Source organism: Protopterus annectens, chromosome 12.part0, assembly GCF_019279795.1.
Source record: "Protopterus annectens isolate FY-2018-M chromosome 12.part0, PAN1.0, whole genome shotgun sequence".
NCBI lineage: Eukaryota > Metazoa > Chordata > Ceratodontiformes > Protopteridae > Protopterus > Protopterus annectens.
The window spans coordinates 949,268,686-949,290,861 of NC_056746.1; the positions used below are offsets into that span (position 1 = coordinate 949,268,686).

The window sequence follows — 22,176 nt, forward strand, 5'->3', positions numbered from 1 at the left end:
AATGACCTTGAAAGGTTAGGTGATTCTGGAATAATGGGTATATAGGGCTGTTATAGATGGGGCAGATATGTCCACAGTGAAAATTTTATGACAGATCAACATTTTTCTGCTAACAATACCACAGTACCCACAAGTCATTTTATATTTGTCATTATATTACATGCACCACCCAAGATGTTATTTACCTTACATTCTTCATGTGTGATGCATTATATGTGGATAAGATTTTGAGAATGTTTAAAGAATGCATTAGTGCCCATCTAAGTGATAAAAGCTGTAATAAATAATGTAGCATCATATATAAAAAAATCACTGAAACATCCACAGGACCATTTTGCTTTTATTGCCATTGATACTGCTATGTTAACAACAATCATTTAGGTTTAAATAAAGTTTTGGATAACAATAAGAAGTTCTGGATTCTTAATACAGGCTCTGTATTTTATCAAGTTCCTAATAAATAATATTAAGTTATACTTTTTCTGTCTTTTTTGTCTGTTAGCTTTGTTACATTTACTTGTTTCTTTATATAGGTATAGTATATTTTGTATTTTATTATAATATCGCATTATGATTGCAAGTCTCCTAGCATTTAGATAATTATTGTCATGCTATACTTTAATATAAGTTTTTATTTCTGTTTGGTATTTTATCACATGATGTTCAAATTCTTATTTAAGGCATGCTAGGAAATTTTCTTATCAGATACTGAAGAAGGGTTTAGCAAAACTGGTTTATCTGATTTGTTGCATTAAATATACTGGGAATTTATTTTTTCTGTGTGTTGGATTATGTTGTCTTTTATATATGTGTTTGTATACATATCTATATCTACCCATCCAAACAAAAGGGTAAAAAGGTAGCCCCCCAGAAACATACTACTAATCCACAATAACTTCCTCCCTCCAAAACCTATCTACCCAGTAACAACCTCCTACATCACCAAATTACTATAATTGACAAATACTTTGACCCAGCTATAAAACTGCACTACCAATCTACAACTTCCCCTACTGAAACCTAACCAACCAGTTACATCCTCTTACACCTCTGTATTACTGTAACTAATAACACCTGTTGTCTAGTCTCCACAATCTAAAGATGCTCTCCTTAAAAACATCATGTACCCTAAACTCACCATTCCCCACCATGATACAATGTCTCACTCCAACCTGTCTCACCTGTCTCACCATGATACAATGTCTCACTCCAACCTCTGTCACCATGATACAATGTCTCACTCCAACCTCTTACCATGATACAATGTCTCACTCCAACTTCTCTCACCATGATACAATGTCTCACTCCAACCTCTCTCACCATGATATAATGTCTCACTCCAACCACTATCACCATGATACAATGTCTCACTACAATCTCTCTCGCCATTATACACTGTCTCACTCCAACCTCTGTCACCGTGATGCAATGTCTCACTCTAACCTAACTCACCATGATATATTGTCTCACTCCAACATCTCATATACTCGTATTGTTAACTCACTCTACACCTTACCAAACACAAGTTCCCGAATACCTAACCTACTACCAAAAGACACATGACTGCAGTGCAATCTCTTCATCCAGCTGTACAATATACCCCCACTTATATAAAAATCACTGCACTAACTTTATTTAACCAAAAATACTCCATACCCCCCCAAAAAAAAAAAAAAAAGGTTCATGACATGTGACACCAGGGAAATACTGTCAGTCCAGCTATCTGGAATTTTGTAAATAATTTTATGTCACTTGAAAATATTAATATGATTTGTATAGAGATGTGACACTGCCAGCCCAGCTGTCTGGAATTTTGTAAATAATCATATGCCATTTGTGAATAGTGATATGATTCATATGCTTGTCTTACAAATGTAAGGGAACTGTATATGTACTGAGCTTCAAGAATGTAACCACAGTGTACCCTACTGGGAAAGAACAGAAATGGATGTAAACTATATGCCTGTGAAAATCTATGTTTTAATGGTAGAAGCTGGAACATACAGAGTTAACTTACAAAACTTTAAGAAAATACGTTGAAATTAAGTGCTTTATGATGTGCTATAAAAAGTTATTTAATGCAGTAAGGAGACAGGATGTCTAGAGCTAGAAGTTTTTCCTACTGTCTTGAAACAGAACTAATGACTAGGTTTCAAATGTAAAGTGTTTTTATTGCTCTGTGACTTCCTAGCAGCTGCACATCTAAGAGAGAAGTATTTTTGACACAGAGATGTTGGTTTCTGTTAGCCTGGGAACTGAAGGCAGGTGACAAAGACGGATGTCATCCAGCAGACCCAGCAGTAATGTTTTGATATTAATTTGGGAACTCTCTCAGAGACTGGGCATTTTGCATTGTCTTTGGACCTGAAAACATCCTCTCATCAGCACTTGCCTTGCTAATACTAAGTGAGCAGGGTATAGTAATCTCTCTTAGATATAGAAAGGAATATAGTAAAGATTAGTTTAGATCTTTTCTGCATTTATTTGAGACTGTCCTGCAATGTTGTTTTAAAATATTTCCTGTGATTCTGAACTCTTTAGTCAGTGTGTTGAGTTATTGGGTATTGTCTTGTTCTTTTATTATTTATTATTAAATATATTTAAATTTTTTAATTGTGGCTGGTTTGTTTAGAGATATTTAAGCTCTTAGCGTACTTGCATATGAATTTGGTGACACTGTATGGGCCACTGCAATAGACTTGGCCTTCATCACACTTACCATTTGGATAATAGTAACATCACACAGTAGGATTTGTCACCCTTTGGGAAGGGCCTTTTAGTAGCTGATAAAGAGCTGGTTGGTGGCAGTGATAACTACCTTTTAGTTTGGGCAGAACGGAGCATAGGTAGTAAACCTGTGTCAGCCTTTCCCAGGAGTGTGTGTGTGTGTGTGTGTGTGTGTGTGTGTGTGTGTGTGTGTGTGTGTGTGTGTGTGTGTGTGCGCGTTTGTAAATAAATCAAATCTCAAAAGTGTTTGTGTCAGCTACTTGGGCAGGGACACATAGCACTGGTTGGACAGAGCAGGTGCTGCAGGTTTTGGCTTGACTGCTCAGCTGTGATCTTAACCCTATAGCTATGCCAGTGGGGAGTCTTATTTGGGGATCTGTAGAAAGAGGGAGAAACCAACCCCAGATTGACTGTGATCTCTGTGTGCTCTTAAGGGAAATTGTACTTTACTGTGTGTGTACTTGTCATTCTCCCAATGTGTACATCCCTCAGTGGTGCTAGTGGTGAGGACTGAGCCTCCTTGATTACTGGGTCAGTGCAGGGGCATCACAGTCAGCACAAAAACTAAATCAATACATTCATATAAGTATAATACTGAATTTGCTGCTAGCAGGTGACATTCACCCCAACCCTGGACCCTCTCAGGCACCAAGTTACTCCACAAATAATAAATCAACCCTGACTAAAAACCTAAACTCATCTTCTGACAAAATAAGAAATAGCAACAAGAAACTCTGTTCCATACAAACATCAGTAACATTGCAAACAAAGCTCCAGAACTGCATGCATGGATAAAGTATCACTCCCATGTGTCTGTCATTAGCAATAACACAATGTTAGCTAAAACTGAATACCAGTAGCACAGACATACTGCCCCTCCCCACAGCTTTAATATTCATTGTGCTGACAGAGTAAACAAAAAAGCAGGAGGAGTAGTAATAATATGCCATAGTAACATAACCTGTCACAATTGACATCTTCCTTCCTGAATCGTGAACTACTTCTAAATCCATCCATCCATCCCCAAACCCTTTTTCCCATTTTTGCACATGGGGCTGAGGTGTCACTTCAGAAATGACAATCATCTTGAGCCAAGGTTTACACCGCTGGGTGGCTAACCCTGCTGTAATAGTTCATTTGTACCACTCGCACACACTCTCACCTCTGTCCAATTTAGAGTGTCCATACCACCTAATGCATGTCTTTGGAATGTGGAAGGAAACCAGAGGAACCAGGGGAAACCCACGTGACCAAAAGGAGGACATGCAGACTCCACATAGAAGGCACCCCAGCCGAGAATTGAACCAAAGAACCTCTTGCTGTGAGGTGACAATGCTAGCCACTGCACCACTGCAGCCACTAAAACTAAACACACACAAAACAATGTGTGTGTGTATGTGGTGGCTCTTTATTTCCAACCTGGAGACAATATCAGCACATTGGAAAGCATCCTATCCTGGTGATATGATAATGTACACAGACAGAGGGGTCTATATTAGAACATCGACTTTTTAAAACATCGGATGTTTAATATCGACCCCTATTCAGTGAACGCTGACAACATCAAACATGCAGAATAGTGATTTTTTTCCCTTGGAAAAAATTTGCTGTTCCGACACACATACACACAACACAAGCACACCAAATAAACAGCAATCCGCACACATACACCTAAAATCCTACATGTAACCCTACACTAAACTGTACACACACCACTAGCTATCCACTTACCTTAACCCAAGCCCTAACTCTAAGGTCCATCACTATCGCACACTCACCTCACCCACGCCCTAACCCTAACTCATCTACCCCACCCTAACCCTCACGTTCACACAATCACACACTTACCTGACCAGTGCCCTAACCCTAACTCACCTACCTCGCACCCTAACCCTCACGTCCACACAATCGCACACTTACCTGATCCCGACCTGTAACTTTCCATCACAATACTGAACATAGCGAAGCCACAGGAATGGCCAACCAAATTCATTCCCTAGGAAGAAATTCGGTGTTCCACATCTTTGCTATTTTCTGCATTCGCTGAATAGGGGTCGATATTAGAACATTTGAAGTTGTGAAACTTCGATGTTCTAATATAGACCCCAGACAGAGAAATATACCAGATGATGTTATCATTGACTGGCCAAGTCTTACCTCTGAGATAATGTCTTCTAGTGTAAACCTGTACATTTTCTTCCAACTTAACAGTGATTCTACCAGAATTGACCTGAAAAATGTTAAAACTACCACCCTGGACTGGTTATTAACAAGTCACCTTAAAAAAATATAAGCTCCCATAGCACCTTAGCTAGCACACTTAGTGATCATCTGCCCATATATGCCAGAAGAGGATGCCATACTTCTCCAAGGGAACACATGGATAAATTCTCTTGCAACATGAACAGCTTTGACCTGTAACTGTTTAACACCTCTGTACAATCTCACAACTGGAACACCTTAAAAGTCTTGCCATTAGATGATGTTTTTGTCTATTTTAATAAGATATTTATGGAAGTGCTAAATAGCAAGCCCCCCCCCCCCCAGGCTTAAAAGAGTGCACAACAACCATGCTCCTTATCCCACTCCTACTACCAGGAAATTAATGCGGTATAGAGATCAAGCCTGGAAGTCACAGCTCAATAATAAAACAGAAACAATATTTAACAATATAAATACTTATGAAATAAAGCCAAATGCCAGATCAAACTTTACAAGAAACTTTATTACTCCAATGTGCAGAATAGATGTCTTAAAAGTTCTAGACAATTCTGGGCCACCATATCTAAAATATTACATCCTGGACCAAATAGACAACCAAACCCCAACCCCCACTGTTCCCCAGGAAGAAACAGCTAATGCTTTAAGTAATCACTTTATCTTTAGCATCCCTAATCTTCTTCACAACAAAACTTAAAACACATCAACCTCCTCTGATAATCTGACCACATCCCACTCAGTCTCACCTCCCAGTTCCATTAATACTTACTCTTTCTCCTTTAAACCAGTATATATCATAATGATCAAGGAATACCTCCAAAAAATTAAACTGAGTACATTTGCTCCAGATGGAATTCCTAGTGATTTTTTAAAAAAATTACAGCCAGTTCAATTACCTTTCCGTATCCATTCTCATAAATGGGTCTATTCAGGAATTGCATGTTCCAACCTTTTGAAAAAAAAATCTCACATCATCCCACTTCACAAAAATGGTAGCTCCAGTGATATATCCAAATTTAGACCCATTGCCATTCTCTCATCTCTTTTAAAAATATTTAGAAAATGCATTCATGATCAATTAATGACCCATTCATGAACTAACAACCTCCTTACCCCCACAATACATGATTTCAGACCAGGACATAGCACTACCACAGCTCTCTTAAACTTCACCCACTCTTTTAACCTAGCCAAAGACAAAGGCCAGCTGGTTTCTGCCATGTTTCTGGATCTGCCCAAGGCCTTTGAAACCATTTCCCATAGCGTTCTTCTAAAATATCTCTCTTCACTTAGCCTTTCAAACACTTCCATCAAGTGGTTCTCCAACTACCTTTCTAATAAAGTCCAGTTTGTTAATTCTTACTCATCCTTCCTACCTGTCAAAACAGGTGTTCCCCAAGATTCCGTACTGGGGCCACTGCATTTGAACATATTTGCCAACAACCTATACTACCCCAAATTTCAAGCATCCCTCATACAATATGCTGATGACTACAAAATCGGTTCTACTAGTAAAATAATTATTCTACAACACCTCACCCAAGAGTAATTTTCATCAGTTAAAATCTGGCTCAATAACTCCCAGCTTCTACTCAATCCATAAAACAAAGCTGCTTCTATTCCTCCCAAAAGCCGTTACAGAAATCAAATAAAATTTCTCAATAACAATGTCTGATACCACCTCTGTTGAAGTCATCCCCTATACCAACTACTAGGCAAGACAATTGATAATAACATGAAATTTGATGTACATGTGCAACAAGCTATCAAAAAGACTCACAAATAATTAGAGGCACTCTACAAAACAAAAAAAGCTACTTAACTTATTCATCCAGGAAACTCCTGGCCTCTACACTCCTGCTCCCCACTTTACTATGTGTTTCCCCAGTACGGCTTATTCTTCAAGTTTCCATCCAAAATAAACTAAGCTAACGCTACAATAAAAAAAGCAAAATTTGCCACTAACTCATCAAATAGAACCTATCACTGCTTAGCCCTAAAACAGTGTGATTGGCTTGACTTTCCCAATTACACTTCCATAATACCCCTAGTCCACAAATTAATATACAAAACAGAACAAACCAAAGCCCTAAGAGACATATTGCATACATACGCCTCTGACAGGCCATTATGATCTGGAAGCAAAATGCTCCTCACTTCCTACAAACCACACCATTCAACAGAAAACGCTCTCTGTTCCAGCAATGTAGCCCATTCCTAGGACTCTATCCGCTCATTCCCTTAAGCACACTAGCGACCTTTCCAATTTCAAGGCCAGTGTAAACATTATCTGACACCTGGAATTGTACATGCACATCCTCAAAACAAATTCATGACCACCTAGTTAGTATAACTAGGCCTTTTTCACTCTAACTTCACTAACACATCTCTATCATAGCAGGTAATAATAGCGTAACATCAACAGAAGCTCTCACTTTAACGATACCATATTACTGATGAATGCTCCTCTACTTCCTCAGCTGACACTTACTGCTATCTGTTTCCCTTCTAGTGTCCTTCCATAACATTCTCATCTCTCTATAATTAACACTCTCTGTGTAATTAATTTTCCCTCCTGCCCATTACTCCTCCTCATCTCATTCTACTCCTCAGTTTTGGTAGCAGAATACGTTATTTTCACCTCCATACATGATTAGAAATATAATCAATATTTCATATAACTATGTATGAGTTTATTTTACACAAGGCTATCCACTTCCACAATGTGCCTTGCTACTAGCAGTACATATTGTATTCTTCATATCTGTGTAAGTGTATTTCAATCTGTTTGCATTTTTGACTGTTTTGAGGATTTTCTCCCCTTGTATATAATTACTATTTAGCTACTGTAAAATATGTTTATATATGTTTTGTGGAACCATTTTCCCCAACTTATTGTAAATTTACTTTCTTTTTGAATGTGTTTGAATCTGTAGGTTTGCTTTTCTCCCCAGGCATACACTGAAAATGGGCCACTGGCTTAGTTGGACTTTCTGGATTATTAAAGGACAAATAAAGTTAATAAATACATAAAAGTCACAGGCATTCAGAAGCCATGTAGCTGAAACACTCAATGTCCTTAAGGGGTCATTTGCATATATCCGATGGGCTCCCATAACCGGAGGTTTAAGGTGCTACACAGTGAAAACTCTGACTTAGCTGTTTTTTCTTGCAGTTTATATCAATCTATCTATATAAATATATGGCTCTCTGCATATTACCAACATGCATTTGTTAGAAAAACTCAGGGGTGTGATTTAATGTTGACAGTACAGATGGCCAAATGGTGGATATGACTATGGTATGGAATATTAATACAGGTAAATGGGGTTGGGGGGTTGAGAGCATATCTGTCTGTATGCATGTGAGTTAAAGATAGGGTCGGGGATGAGTAAAGGATGGGAGTTGTGTGTTTGTGTGCAAAGTTTTGTATTTTAGGGCAAGGGTAAAGGTTAGATAGGGGGATAGATGTAGTTAGCGTGTGCTTGTGTGTCTGAGTCTGTCTTGTGTAGTGGCAGTGTTATGGGAAGATTTTAAAGATGTTAAAGTATATAGTTAGGGTTGGGAGAAGGAGCAGCCTTAGGGTTAGTGTTAGCACCCATTGCTAAGGTGATTACATATGCCTGATGATGAATGTCCAACATATGCAAAATGTATTCACCTTTGTTTGAGAGTTTGGGGAAAAAGATTGATAGATTTATTACTTGATTTAGATTAGTCTCAGATGTCAACTTAGGAGAAAGGATGCATTAGTTCTCAAGGAAACTCTGTCTTTATGGAATACCAGATAAGGAGGCTTGCAGGAAAGTGCTTGGAACTCTAAAATCCATCTGGTTGACATAACCGCACCAAAAAAAATTGTTTTCTAAGACAGGAACTTAAAATCAACTGATGTTGCTGGTTCAAAAGGGAGTTGATTTAATACCTGTAGCATGGTAGTAACATCCTGGGGGGGGGGGGGGGGTCCTGGATCTCAGACAGGTGGTTGCACTGACAGGTTCAGTGCAAACTTCTCCCCCCCCTCCCCCCCAAAAGGAGAGATATCTATACCAAGCGATTGCAGCCCCCCAAACATCTCCAACGCCCAAGTGAGAACTGCTCTCTCCAAAGCAAAAAACACAGCATCCATGGGACCTGATGGTGTCCCCGGCTGTGTGCTCCACGAACTCAACGAGGAATTAAACCCACAGCTAGGACAGCTGTTTAATCATAGTCTTACCTCTGGATACGCACTCCAGGAGTGGTGCACTGCAACTGTGGTCCCACTTCACAAAGGCGGTGCCTCCACCGACCCTGGAAATTACCGTCCCATTAGCTTGACAAGTCTTATCTGCAAAGCCATGGAGAGGATCATAATGGACCTCATAAATAAAGACATAGGGAATTTGCAGACTTTGGATCCATCCCAGTTTGGCTTTGTCAAAGGCAGATCATGCCTTCTAAACTTGGTTGACTTTTTTCAAACAGTCACCAAAGCCATTGATGAGGGAAAGGCAGTCCATACAGCCTACCTCGATCTGGCGAAGGCCTTTGATACAATACCCCACTCGGGTATCATTGAAAAACTCATCAGCTTAAATGTTGACCCATACATCACAAGATGGGTTGCAAACTGGCTGAGTGACAGAACCCACAGGGTCAGAGTTGCTGGCGCCATGTCAGACTCAAAGCCTGTCACAAGTGGTGTACCACAGGGCTCAGTCCTGGGCCCACTCTCGTTTGGCATCTACTTTTCCAAGTACAAGCAAACACAGGAGGGTTATGGCTGACAAAGTTTGCAGATGACTGCAAACTGGGCCATAGTAGAAAACACATCTGACACAGATATCCTTCAGAAGGGTCTCACAGAAACGGATAACTGGTGCCAGAGCCATGGCCTAAAGTTAAATGCCAAAAATGCATAGTCATACCCTTCGGGAAAAACAAGGTTACCCCTAGCTACCAAATAGGTGGCAATCCACTGAGTACAGAAGAAGTTATCAGGGACCTGGGGACCCAGGTTGATAGTAGTCTGTCATTCGACACCCATGTAGCTAAAGTAGTTAGGAAGACCTTCTACATTGCCCACCTTATCATGAAGGGATTCTCATCTAGATCAAGGGAGGTCATAGTCTCCCTATACTCATCACTCATCAGACCAATGATTGAGTACAATGCCCCATTCGGAATGTATCTGACCCGACACTTGCAGCAGCTGGAGAGGCCACAAAAGTTCCTCACCAAAAGGATAAAGGGTCTCAAACATCTGTCCTATGCTGCCCGACTGAAAGAACTCCAGCTCTATTCAGTCGCCACCGCTTGCTCAGAGGTGACCTTTGCCTAACATACAAGGCCATGTCAAACCCAGATTTGATGAATATGCTTCACCTCAAAAATCTAGATCCGTCAGAGCCACAAGGGCGGGAGACTTAAACCTCGACACGGCTATTAATAGGACGTGCTGGAGGGATAGATTCATCACCCAAAGACTCCCTATGCTGTGGAATAAAATCCCGGTATATGTGAGGCAGAGCACCTCGCTGGCCTTGTTCAAGAGAAATCTTGACCAATGGATGGGAGATCGCAGATATACCCCAGGGATTACCTCAGTGTCACTGCTCAACAGAGGCACAGCAAAATAATGGGTATAGTTCCCCATACTAAAGGGGTGGCGTAAGCCACAAAACTATGGGCTAGGCTTGTAAATGCCCTCGGGCAGATAGCCTAGTATGAACCTATGAACCTATAAAATGGCTTTTAGATACTCTTAAGGAAGCTACAGAGTTGTCATTCTGTTAAAAGTAGAAACTTGAGATAGTGGCCATTTCTCTTTGATAGTGGAATAACTAGAGCCACTGTGGAAAAGTTCAGAAAAGAATTCTAATAAGGAAGGAGTAGGAGCACAGAAGACATATAACCATTTGATATAGCCCAAATGGAAAGCCTCTTCCTTTTGCTATGGTAGACCTTCTTAGTGGATTGTTTTTGAGAGACTGATATGATCTAAACAACCAAAGTTGGGAGACTGACATCTTTGGCTGAGGTTAGATCTGCAGGAACCAAGCAGTTAGTTTCATAGATCTCTGGTCTGGTCGAAGCAATCCAGATGGATGAGTTGATATGTTTAGATACTGATACAACATCCATGGTGGACATAATAGTAGAGGCCACAAGAAGGGAAACCACATTTGTCAGGGCCAGAAGAGAGCAATGAGGATCACTCTGGCCTTGCACATTCTTGCTTTCTGTATGAATGTGTTCATTAAGGACAATGGGGGACTGGCATAGAGGAGACCTGGGGACAATTGTGGACTAGAGCATCCCTTGGTGACTGCCCCTTTGAAGGAAACAGGGCAAAGTGACTGTTGCATTTGTTGTTTAGGTAGGATGCAAAGAAATCACAACAAGATTGGCCCCAGCAACAAAAAAAATCAAGTTTGTCACTTTTGGATTGAGGGACAACTTATGAGGCATTAAAATAGATCTGCTCAATTTGTCCGGTAGTACATTAGATGTCCCCAGTATATGCATTGCTATCACAAAACATTGAGAAGACATCACCCTTTTGCAAGCTCTCATGGCCTCTTGACATAGAGATTAGGAGTGTGTTCCTCCATTTGTTGATGTACCAGACTATGGACATGTCTGACATACAGAAATTACATCCATGGGGAAGATATCCTGGAATGCCTGCAGTGCTGAAAGGATTGCCCTCATCACCAAGATATTGATGTGGATTGACTTCTGTATGTGACCAAGTACCTTGGACCATCCTCCCGTTGAAATGCCCCCCACACCCTAGAAGTGATGCATCCATGGTTACTGCAGCCATAGGTGGATCCCTTTGGATTGTTTATCCTTCTGTCAGTGAAGGACTTTATTCAACAGGATGTGTTGTCAGCAGATGCCAGTGGAGGCGAATTGTTGTATGTAGCAAATGAACATGTTAAAACCATTGCACTGCTAGAGTCCATTGAGGCCTCTCATGTCAAATCTAGCTACTGGAGCCATTAGCACTGCAGAAGCCACAGGATTTAATAGATGAAGAATTCATCTTGTTGGTGGGACAGGGATAATGGAATACTTGCATGGTTGTGAGGCACGTGAGGCACAGGGACAGCACTCTGGACTGGGAAAGTTTGGAAAAATGTAAAGCTCAATAAAGGTGACATCCACTAAATTCTGTTTGTTGATTTGGATTAAGATGATTTTTGGGTAGGTTGATTGTGATCCCTAGATCTTGCATTAGGTGGAGCAGAAGGTCCAGGTGGTTCAATATCAGATTGCTGGAGGTAGCAGTTAGGAGCCAATCATCAAGATATGGGGAAAACTTAAATCCCTAGTAGATGTAGATTTGCTGTGATAACTGACATTATTTTTGTAAACACCCTGGGGGGCTGTAGTGAGATGGAAAGGCTGTGCTCTGAATTGATAATGATTCACCCCCAGCCAGATACCAAGGCATCTCCTTGAATGCTGCTCTATCTTTATATGATAGTATGCATCCTGGGGATCTATGGAGCACATCCAATAATCCTTCATCAGTAGAGGCAAAATGGACTGAATAGTGACCATCTGGAATTTTGTCTGTTTCACAAATTGGTTAAATGACTAAAGTCCAAAATGGGTCTGACTTGGATACTAAAAAGAACCTTGAATAAACTCCAGATTCTAATTGATCTTTGGGGACTGTTTTGGATGACTCTTTTTCTTGGCAGCTTGGAAACTTCTACTGCTGCTGCTGTGAGTTCCCATTGACTGGGGTGGGACATTGGGAAACGTCTTTTTTATTAGAGAAAAGGAAAAGGGAATCAAACAGCTTCTGGAAATTATGTTTATCACCCAAGAATCTGCTGTTATATTTTCCCAGGCTTATGGATGCATGGATAAGGGCACCCCAACTGCCTCCAGAGTGCAGCAGTCAGGTAACCCTTCAGGAGCACTGATAGGGTTTCCTCAATGAAGGCACCATGAAAGCCCTGGTTGTGCAGTCTGCCTCTGCCTTTAGGGTAACGTCCACTGTAGTTGCCTCCTCCTTTGCCAGAAGAAGGTCTGTCTCCAGGGCTGTCATGATAAGAACTCTGTAACTTATGAAAACACATTTTCTTTCCAGCTCTTTGATTTCTATTAAAAGTCCTCTGAGGGGTTGTAGAAACAGATTCCCACTGCAGAGAGGGTCTTGCCATCTTGCTGAATCCCAGTTAGTGTGCTTTTACCTTTGGTCCAAAATAGAGTGGAGCCATCAAAAGAGGTATTGATGAAGAATGCATTAAAGCTTTCCATAAAATCACAGAGACTCATCCAGGTGTGCCAAAGCATGGTGTTGCTGCTGCCTGCTGCGCAATCACGCCATCAGCTGAATTAGAAATGAGTCACCTGGCTACATTGGAAGTAAACTGAAGGGGAGAAAGCTGGGAGCCTGTGGTTTTCTGAACATCTGCAGGCAGGTTACTCGTGCGAGACTAAGAAAGCTCTTTGATCAGATCTCTCTGAAATCTAGTAACATGGGCCAAATAATTCTAAGTGCAGAAGTTGCTGAAGCACACTTCTGTTTCCCAAACTGGTTCATAGCCCTAGAGTCTCTGTTTTAGTGGCTGACGCTACCACCATCACATCCACCAGTGTACCTTTGCTCCAATGTTTCCTTTCCTTTGCTGCTGCCAATATCCTGCCAGATTTTTTTGAGGTTCAGTTCTAGCAGATCAGGGTCATTCCATGCTTGTTGGCCCATGAGGTCAATAAAGGGGTCAACAGGTGGTACCAACCAGGACAATGTTTTGCCAGAACCAAAGGCTTCCAAGAACACAGGCTCGTCTGGTGAAGGATTGTCAGTGGACCATCCCCATCTCTGCTTCATCAATTCAAGGATTTCACCGAAGGTGACATTTTCTGGGGGATTCTAGGGGAACCTTCACCTTCATAGAAGTCCATGTCTTCACTGAAACACTCTGCAGATGAGTCTATGTGCTTCTGCTTGCATGCCTGTTTCCTATGAACTGGTTCCATTAGGAGATCAGAAGGTTCTGAATCAGACTGGGAGCTAATGTAGCAAGCAGCCTGAGAAGCCTGAGGTACCATCTACCCCTGTCTAACATGGTGATGGGAAGTAGAAGCAGAGTCCTTCCAGGTTTTGGATGGAACTGTATTAGATGGAAACTCCTTCTCCCTTGGCATCAATAGGACCTGTTCAAAAGCCTCACAGGCCGAAGTCACCACTGGCTCCAGAGGCTTCCTCCTATCCTCGGACAGAACAGATACCTCAGAGTTGATGGGTCTTGACCCTGAAGCTGATCTTGGAGCCGAGTTATAGAGTGCCAAGACCCTGAAGGAAAGGGATAGTTCTGATAACATCAGTGTTGACCCTTACCCTTGAATCCCAGCACCGAAGCTTCGACTCGAGTCTCTTCCAGATCAAAACATATCAGAGTTAAAAGAGGAAGGGATGCTGTCTGAGTTGAAATAACTTGGACCATCAGCTCCAACAAAGGTGCCCTGGAACAGGCTGGATCTAAGAAAGTCAGGTCCAAAGGGTTGACCAAGACCAGAAAAGGAAGTGGAAGTCTAGCTGGACCAAGACTCGGTACATTTCCAGGGGATGGTACAGAGAGAATCCCAAGCTAGATTTGCATTCTAAGTAACTTCCTCATCATCCTGTTAATGTCTTGTTTGGTTAGGCTTCTGGATGACCAGGAAGAAGAGACCACCAAAGGTGGTCTTGAATACTTCCAGAGCAGGAGTATGGGACTGTAACCTCAGACTCACTGGTTCTGAAGAGAAATGGGACAGAGACAGCAAAGGACGAACCTGAGAAACTGTCAACTACAACAACTGAGGGTGTTTCAGATCCAGGCTGGGCAGCAATGTCGGATCTGAGGAATGCTTTCTCAACTTTTCAGTATCCATTTTTTTCATGTTCCTTTTCTTTTATCTTCACATTTTCTTTTTCTTTATCTTTTTGTTTGTCTTTGGGTCTCTTATCCTTTTTGTTGGCTGGTGAAAATGCAGTGGAGGAGGAGGAGGAGGTAGAAGCTGTAAAAATTGAAGACCCTGTCTGTGGAGGGAGGAGACCCTCGACCGAGTTTCTTCCCCCTAGTCTGGAGTGCCCTAGAACTGAATGAGGCACAAGCTTGACACCGTGTGTCAAGATGGGCAGTGCTCAAACAACTTGCACACAAAGTATGAGGATCTTGGCGGGATGGAGTTTGTGTCCACATTCGGAACACTTTTTAAACCCTTGATTATCTTTCTTCCTTTCCTCACAGATTACTCTCAGAAATGTTGCTAACAAGCCCACTCTGCTCAAAATATCACTAAAAGATGAAATAGGAAAAAAACACGCTCTATACTAGTATCTATAATACAGGAAAAAAGCACACACCAATGTAACAAACTCTCTAAACAACTATTACCTAACAACCTAATGAGCCTAACTGTCTATCCTATCAAGTAAGTTAACACTATCAAAGATACCAATAAAAACACACCAAGCCTCAGCACTGAAGAGATAAATCTTTCAGTAATGGGAGGAGTACAAGAAAAAGGAGATATTGCACAAAGGATATTTCAGATTGAAGAGCCCTTGTAAGACATGACTGAAGACGCCAGGTGGCAAACATGATCTGAGATACTAAGGTGAAGATGAGGGAATTATGGGTAGGACAAGAGTCACAGCCCTGGAAATGAGAAGCTTCAGAGTCAGTGCCAAGGTCAGATCCAATCAGATCCTACACCTCCACGGCTTGAATCGGACAAAAATAGACAACATTGGATCAATTGTTACACACTTCCGAAAGCGCTACTATGGGTGAATCTTGTACTCCAAAAACACCTTACGGATTTGATTATTTTCTTTTATTTTGGAGCATAATCATGTCACTCCACATACTACAATATTATAGATTAAAGAATAAAAAATAAACTACTTCACAGAGAGGGTAGTAGTAGTAGTGGTACCTTGGAATACATGGTGAGGGGAATCTGTGGATCTGTGAATGGAAGGATAAACAAAAAAATGATTTTAAGGTGCCTAGGACAGGTACAGGAGGAAATGGATCACAAACTAGAAGGGACAGCTGTATAGGCCCTAGCAACAATAATCAGACAGATTAGACAGACCCTAGGTATCTTCATATGGTCACATAATGTGAGTGCGAGAACAGCATCTCTACGTATACCTTGCTTGTTAGCCTCCACACCAGTGTGAATATGTGATGCCATCAGGCATTTGTAAAAGGGCATTTCTGTATGTTTTGTGCAGTACAAAACTATTTTGATAGCCTGCTTCTGCATTCTTGTCTCGCCAGATGTTGCTGGAGTTTCAAGATTCACCAAGATTCACAGAGCATTTCCAGAAATACATGACAGTCATTAGCTCCACTAGAGTAGAAGGATAAACTCCTAACTATGAGCTAGACAATATAAATTTCACTAGCATGTCAGGCACTTGTTGGAGTTGGCATGGAAACACACAGAAATGATGAGACCTAAGCCTGCTCACATCTCTTTAGGAGAGTGGAGATATCTTGTGCTTGTGAGCACATTCTTCACAATAGAATCCCTGGTGGATACTAGGATCACATGCTGGTGCTTTTGTACAAGGCGGAGACAGGGCCAATTGATCATGTTATGCAGAGACATGGTATGAATTGAAAAGGCCCACTGTGCTCCAACTGCTTGGACATGAAAGAACATTCAAGAGAGTTAGGACTTAAAATATGGGAAAAATACATTATGGGTGTGATAGTGGTTGCTCCTTTTGGTCACCTCTTATCCCAGTAAAGGGAATGAATTGGACTGCTAGTTGTGAAGCACCCTTGCCTGTCCCTGACACCTCAGCGGGTGACTGAACCTGAATTGCCAATGACTTTCATGGCTGCCCTATCATCAGAAAATTGGGATGACTTTGTTTATATATTTTGTTTATTGTCTACCTGTTAACTTGTTTTCAACTGAGACCTAAGAGCTCTTGCCAGGTCAAATGATTTATAGGTTCATAGGTTCATAGGTTCATACTAGACTATCTGCCCAAGGGCATTTATAAGCCTAGCCCATAGTTATGTGGCTTTCGCCACCCCTTTAGTTTGAATAAAACTATGCCTATTATTTTGCTGTGCCTCTGTCAAGCAGTGACACTGAAGTAATCCCTGGGGTATATCTGCGATCTCCCATCCATTGGTCAAGATTCCTCTTGAACAAGGCCAGCGAGGTGCTCTGCCTCACATGTACCGGGATTTTGTTCCACAGCATAGGGAGTCTCTGGGTGATGAATCTGTCCCTCCAGCAAGTTCTATTAATAACCGTGTCAAGGTTTAAGTCTCCCGCCCTTGTGGTTCTGAGGGATCTAGATTTTTTGAGGTGAAGCATATTCATCAAATCTGGGCTTGACATGGCCTTATATGTCAGGCACAGGTCACCTCTGAGCAAGCGGTATGAGACTGAATAGAGCTGGAGTTCTTTCAGTTGGGCAGCATAAGACATATTTTTGAGACCCTTTATCCTTTTGGTGAGGAACTTTTGGGGCCTTTCCAGCTGCTGCAGGTGTCTGGTCAGATACATTCCGAATGGGGCATTGTACTCAATCATAGGTCTAATGAGTGATGAGTACAGGGGGATGATGACCTCCCTTGATCTAGATGTGAATCCCTTCATGATCAGGTGGGCAATGTAGAAGGTTTTCCTAACTACTTTAGTAACATGAGTGTCAAACGAAAGGCTACTGTCAACCTGGGTCCCCAGATCCCTGATGACTTCTTCTGTGCTCAGTGGATTGCCACCTATATGGTAGTTAGGGGTAACCTTGTTTTTCCCGAAGGGTATGACTATACATTTCTTGGCGTTTAACTTTAGGCCATGGCTCTGGCACCAGTTATCCGTTTCTGTGAGGCCCTTCTGAAGGATATCTGTGTCAGATGTGTTTTCGACTATGGCGCCCAGTTTGCAGTCATCTGCAAACTTTGTCAGCCATAACCCTCCTGTGTTTGCTTGTACTTCAGAAAAGTAGATGCCGAACAAGAGTGGACCCAGGACTGAGCCCTGTGGGACACCACTTGTGACAGGCTTTGAGTCTGACATGGCTCCAGCAACTCTGACCCTGTGGGTTCTGTCACTTAGCCAGTTTGCAACCCATCTTGTGATGTATGGGTTTACATTCAAGCTGATGAGTTTTTCGATGATACCTGAGTGGGGTATTGTGTCGAAGGCCTTTGCCAGGTCGAGGTAGGCTGTATGGACTGCCTTTCCCTCATCAATGGCCTTGGTGACTGTCTCGAAAAAGTCAACCAAGTTTAAAAGGCATGATCTGCCTTTGACAAAGCCAAACTGGGTTGGATCCAAAGTCTGCAAGTTCCCTATGTCTTTATTTATGAGTTCCATTATGATCCTCTCCATGGCTTTGCAGATAAGGCTTGTCAAGCTAATGGGACGGTAATTTCCAGGGTCAGTGGAGGCACCGCCCTTGTGAAGTGGGACCACAGTCGCAGTGCGCCACTCCTTGGGTACGTATCCTGAGGTGAGGCTAAGATTAAACAGCTGTCCTAACTGCGGGTTTAATTCCTCATTGAGTTCGTGGAGCACATAGCCGGGAACACCATCCGGTCCCATGGATGCTGTGTTTTTTGCCTTGGAGAGAGCAGTTCTCACCTGGGCGTTGGAGATGTTTGGGGGGCTACAATCCTCTGGTATAGATATCTCTCCTTTGGGGAGGGGAGAAGTTTGCACTGAACCTGTCAGCCAGTATGTTGGCAATGTGTGTAGGTTCAGTAATCTTCACATCATTTTGAACTAATTCTGAGCATATCTGGGAGTTTCCTCCTAGGTTTCTAACATAGCTAAAGAAGGCCTTATGATTGTCTTTTGAGTCCTTGGCGATTTTTCTCTCAAAATTTGCCTTGGATGATTTTATGAGAGCTCTTAGCTTTTTACTTATAATGATCAAAGGTGTCTTACCTTTCAAGGATTTTGCTCTATCTTGTAGTAGCTTCCTCCTTTTGTTGTAGAGCTTGTTTATGGCTGGGGTCCACCAGACTGGACGCTTGCCTTTGGTACAAAGAGTCTTAGTTTTGTTTGGGATTGCCTGATCCATGCAGTCCTGTAGGTGCTGGTAGAAGGCATTTGTAAGTGATTCAGCGGTTTGAGTAATGTTTACCACTGGCTCAGGGGCCTTAAAGGAGACCACACTAGTTTTTAGAAGTGTGAAGTCGGCTTTTGAGAAGTTTTTCACTGTGGTCTTTTTTATTTCAGGTGGGGGCGGGATGAGGACCTCCAGCGAGATTAGTTTATGATCTGATCTCACCAGTGAGGGGTATACTTCCGGTGTTGAACATTGTGATCCCATGTTCGTGATGATGAGATCAAGTATGTTTTCTCCTCTTGTGGGGATGGTGACTAGTTGTTCCATGGCATTTGAATTTATGAACTCCAGGACTAGAGTGTTTGGGCTTGAGTAGTGTTCCCAGTCTATATTAGGGTAGTTGAAATCACCTAGTATGATGGTGTTTGGAGATACATTTATCCCCTCCAATGTTTTCAGGAAGGCCATGTGAGGTTCCTGAGTTTGAGAGGGTGGCCTGTAACATGCTACAAATTGCAGAGCAGTCTTGCCTATGGTTAATTGCACCTGGATGGTCTCCGATGCATCGTGCGTTGCCACCAACCTTGAGGTGTGGGTGTCCTTTATGAATATGGACACCCCCCCTCCTTTCTTGGTGTTGTCCGGATTTTGGGGCCGGAACGCATGATATGAGGTGAAACCTGATAGTGCTGGGGTGCTCTCAGGAGCCTTGAACCAGGTTTCTGTCACAGCACAGACATCGATGTTCTCCATACTGAGAAGGGCCTCGAGTGCGTGCATCTTGAGATTGAGACTTCTGGCATTGTTGAGAGACTCATATTGTAAAAATGAAGACAGCAGAAATCAGACTTAATTCTACAAGAAGTAATTTCTCAGTGGCTTTTTACCTTAGTCACTATAGAAAAGAAATGAGAATCTCACAAAAATGCCTCACTCCAGGGAAAGGAAGGGTGATCCAGTCAGCATCTTCATATGGTCACATAATGTACTCAGCCCTCATTAGACCCATTATAGAATACAATGTCCCGTTTGGTATGTACCTCTCAAGACATCTGCAACAACTGGAAAGGCCGCAGAAATACCTCACTAAAACAATCACAGGCCTAAAGCAGATGCCCTATGCTGACCGTCTAAAAAATCTCCACCTATACTCTGTCGCATATCGTCTACTCAGAGGCGATCTCTGCTTAACATACAAGGCCATGTCAAACCCAGAGCTGTGGGACATGCCACACTTAAAGAAATCCCAATCCCTCAGAGACACAGACTCCAGGGATCTAAACATTGCCATCACAATGAACAAAACATGCTGGAGGGATAGGTTCCTGACCCAGAGACTCCCCAGACTCTGGAATAGACTGCCCATACATGTCAATCAGAGCGCATCTTTGGCCCTCTTCAAAAGGAACCTTGATGATTGGATGGGAGATATTTAATTCACCCCGGGTATCACATCAGTTGCCCTGCTAGACAGGGGTCCAGGAAAGTAAATACTGTGGGAAGAAATAGCCAGGGAATTGTTATGGCTAGGCTTGTATAGGCCCTAGGGCCGATAGCCTAGTACCAACCTATGAACCTATGAACCTACATTTGAAGGGAATGTACTGTAGCCCAAACTCCACCGAAAAGACACTGTGGAACTGTATGCAAGAACTCAAGTCGTAGGTATGGCAGCGAGTGATAAAATGGATACACTTCCTTTTTGTGAAGGTGCTTGACAGGCAGTCTCTTCATGTGAAGAAGCCGTAATATGTAGTTTTAGTCTCTGCTGTTGTCAGTAACACTCCAGATCTGCATTTTGCTGTTTCTAAAGGAGTGTAGTATAGCCCAAACCTCACTGAAAATACACTGGGGCTTTTTCCTTAGAAGTAGATACATCATGGAACAGTGGAGGGACAGAGAGACTATAGTTACAACACATTTTAGGGCAGCTGTGATACGAAACTGATGCTTTTTAACTCCCCAGCAAAGTTATGCTCTCAGCTCTGTACAAAACGAATCAGAGTAAATAACATATGCCTGCATTTGCTTAATTATTGGCACAAGTTTACATTGTGTAAAGGCAATGTATATACTTTACTTGCTGCTTTATTATGCTAAACCCACAAACCTGGCAGCGGCCACTATTTTGCCTGACTCATAACATGACTCATTCAGTATTACACACATTAACTCTGTGCCTTTTTTTAAGATATGGAAATTTTGAAACATTTAAGGCTGAGGCTTGTTTCTGAACTATAAATACAGATCCTTGTTTTCATGAGAGCATTTTGCTTTGCAGAACTATGCAAGACTGTTTTGTAAATCATGCCATTTTAGAGCAATGTGCCTTATTTATTATATACCTGAAGCAATGACGTAGTTATTGTTTTAGTTTCAGGTACTAAAACAGAAGTTGAAGTATCAACCAGGAAAATTACAATTTCTCCAAGGCTGAAGAAAATGATTAAATATTTTATCATTCTATACCAGAAGAACTATCTCAGGAATGGTAATAAAAATTATGGAAAGAAAACCAAACATACGATTTTCTTTGCTCACTTTTTTAAGAAGATGTCCTAGGGAAGAAACCAAAACAGGTGATCTTTGAGAAGAATGTTTGCTCAAAAGGGGAATGCTTGAATCTTCAAATCTCATGAGGCCTATTTATCTTCCAAGAATGCTGGAAGCTATGCAAAAGATTCTGATAAAACATGGAATAACATCTGAAACTATGGTAAGAAGTCTGAATGTCTGAAATATCAAAATTACTGCATATAAACTGCTTTACTGCTTTTAATACTGAGCTGCAACAAATCATTTGAAATGCAACAGTAAAAATAAAGTATACTGTTATGATATAGCATGAGAATAAAATGCACAAATCTGCAGACTGAGCACATGTTCTTGGTAACCATATTCTTATAGCTGGTAACAGTTTTGTAATTACTGCAAAATGGATTTTGCAATTAGTGCAGATGCTTCACTTGGCATGGTTTTAACGCATTTGGGTGAAGCACAGATGCAGCACAATGTGGGGACCTGCGCATCAGTAACATGGTGTATACACGATGTGTTCCACCCCAGTAATAAGGGAGGGCAATGGGTTTACAATAGCAGAAGACAACAGGGAATGTTTGTTGCCCGAATGTACAATTTTTGTGCTAAAGACATGTATGTGCCTGGATGCATATCAACATGCA

At 41.7% G+C, this 22,176-nt stretch overlaps 1 protein-coding gene across 2 annotated transcripts in view; it reads left to right on the forward strand.

Moving 5' to 3' along the window:
* Positions 1-22,176, forward strand: part of ZNF831 (zinc finger protein 831) — a 1,505,884-nt gene that overhangs the window by 251,468 nt on the left and 1,232,240 nt on the right. For both annotated transcript variants that reach the window (XM_044089983.1, XM_044089982.1), the window contains one exon: positions 21,369-21,710. The gene's annotated coding sequence lies outside the window, so the exon portion shown is untranslated. The remainder of the gene's footprint in view (positions 1-21,368; positions 21,711-22,176) is intronic.